We start from the raw sequence: 2,596 nt of genomic DNA, 5'->3' as shown, positions 1-2,596 counted from the left end.
ATCAAGTTCTTGGTTTGAAGCCCGACCAATGCTGTTATAGTCAACGGTCGTCACGTCCAAAACAAGTTCTTGATTTCAAGCCAAAGGCATTGTCCACCTGGAATTAAGCACGTTGCACAAAGCTCCGTACACCATCATGTCCTCTAGTCGTCAACTTTTAGGGTAATTCGTTCCAACTATCCATTAATAATAGATTGTCAAAGCTCAAACTCCTTGTGTACGCGTCTGTAGGAGTTGCTGCAAAAGATGTTGCATTGACACTATCATCATCATCTTCAAGAAGATACTCACAAATGGATTTCAAAACATCAGATTGATTAGTCCCTCTTGAAGCATTCTCGTTTTGGCTAAAATTTGTAGCTTTGTGGTCACTGATTTTGGAAGATTGAAGGGATGTTTTGGTTTTGGAAAAGTGAAGAGTTGAAAAGACCAGCAAAGTGGGAGCTATAGGTAGGTTGAGCTCGACTGCTTGGCTAGTGGTGATTTCAACATAAATGATTTAATTCTTAGCTCCCATTTATATTAGATCAAGTTTCTGGAAATGGGCATGTTTGAAATGTTCAATAAGACTTTTTAATCGCGAAAGACATGAATTAATATTTTTTATTATCCATTTTAAATTAAAAAACCAAAGCATGGGGCGCGCTCCTTTTTATTTTATTGGGGAAGGACAATAATGTGCGCATGCTTTTGTATATAAAGTAACATTTTTAGATCTGATGTATCGTGCCGTACAGGTCCAATTACATGCGCATTTGATAAAAAGAAAACTGTAGAGCCGTATTATTCTGTCTTCAAATGTACAGATTTTTTTTTTTTAAGTGCTATTAAGTTTCAGTAAGGGTTAGTGGCTGTCCAAAGGTTATTGAAAAATATAAGGATAAGTGTACCAAAATTTTTAAAAATTATCAAAAATATGGTTGAGTTATTAAACGTTCGAAATGTGCAAATTCAATTTTAAAACTTACATTTTTTTTTTTTTTTTGGCAATCCAGAACCACCATACAATCGGCAGTCAGCAACATAAACCCGTGGAAGTATTAGCGTAGGGTTCTACCACCCATGGCACCCCACTTAAGTTGTGCAACGTGACAAGTAGGGGAATCAAACCTTGGCCTTTCGTGTGGCTAGTGTGTACTCTAACTAACTCGCCCACTACGAGGTGGGTAAACTTACAGTTTTTTTTCTTTTTCAGTTTTAAAAACTTACAGTTGATACGAGTAAATCTCTATTTTTTTTGTAAAAAAAAATCTCTATTAACCCCATCCAATTTAATCAAGGGAAAATATTAATAGGAATTTTTATTACTTTTTCTCTCGAATGTTTGTTAATTTTAACTTGAATGAGGATTAATGTCTAAAATGACATCATTTTGACTTAAACCATAGCCGGGTTTGGAACTTCTCCAATAAAAAAAGGGTAATTGTCGATTAATCTATAGCAAAGAACTTTTTGTACTCTTTTCCTGTGTACAAACCCTAATGGAATGGGATAAAACACTAAACTGTAGTTTCCACAGTCAAAACAAAAATTGTTCATCCACACTCAACAAGCACACATCAAGAATGTGAAAGGGGATTGGACTTTGAAAATCCACCTTAGCATCTACATTAACCTCTCTCTTTTCTCCTCTTCGTCCCTGTCAGAAAGCTTTCACCACTAGACGTGGACGGCGAGCTAGGCTCGGCAGACCGACGTTTCAGGCTGACCCTGATGGGCTCGTAGTCAGTGGAGCCGATGAGGTGTGGGAAGTTGAGCTTGGCCTTGCACCCCCCTCATCTTAAAAGCTGCCTGGTCATAGGCCAATGCCGCGTCCTCGGGCGTCTCATAAGTGCCATGCCAAACCCTTGCTCCGTTTTTCTTGGGGTCCCTCATTTCTGCTGCGTATTTTCCCCACGGCCGCCTCCTCACTCCTCTATAATGCGTCTTCTTGACCGGCACTTGTACCTCACGCTCCACTGTCTCTTGTTTCTCCTTTGTCGCCAGACCAACGCTGTTATAATCAATGGTCGTCACTTCGAAATCCAGTTCTAGGCTTGAAGCCAGAGGCACTGTCCACCCCGAATTGAGCGCATCTTGTAAAGTGCTGTACACCACCATGTCCTCCGAGTCATCGACTTTTAGGGGCAGCTCGCTCCAACTCTCCATCAGTAAAAGATTGCTGAAGCTTGAACACCTCCTGCACATGTTTGCTGGAGTTTGTGTAGAAAATGCTGCGTTGACAGCATCATCATCATCATCTTCTTCAAGAAGATGCTGACAGATGGACTTCAAAACATCGCATGGATCGGTCTCAAAGGGACCGAAGATTTCCTGAAGCATTTTCGCTTTGGGCTAGAATTTGCAGCTTTGAGATCACTGAATGTGGAAGATTGAAGGATGATTTGGTTTCTGAAGGAGTGAAATTGAAAAGACCATGAGAGAGAGCGTTATATAGGTTGAGCTACATTTTGGATGGAGCTTCTGGGAAAAGTGCCAGGTAGTCATCGATGACATATGACTGATGACTGATGAGATTCTCAACACGTGTTTCAAATGCTCACTTAGACTTCTTTATTCAGGAGAGACAGAAACTGATATACTTTATTCTTATCCT

General features: G+C 40.1%; 1 pseudogene; it reads right to left on the bottom strand.

Moving 5' to 3' along the window:
• Positions 1-1,610: 1,610 nt before the first annotated feature.
• On the bottom strand, positions 1,611-2,322 carry LOC120288783 (annotated as a pseudogene).
• Between the last annotated feature and the right edge of the window lie 274 nt (positions 2,323-2,596).

Source organism: Eucalyptus grandis, chromosome 10 (genome assembly GCF_016545825.1).
Source record: "Eucalyptus grandis isolate ANBG69807.140 chromosome 10, ASM1654582v1, whole genome shotgun sequence".
NCBI classification, from domain to species: domain Eukaryota; kingdom Viridiplantae; phylum Streptophyta; class Magnoliopsida; order Myrtales; family Myrtaceae; genus Eucalyptus; species Eucalyptus grandis.
Note: the sequence above shows the minus strand (reverse complement) of the source record. Positions and strands in the feature narration are given on the sequence as shown.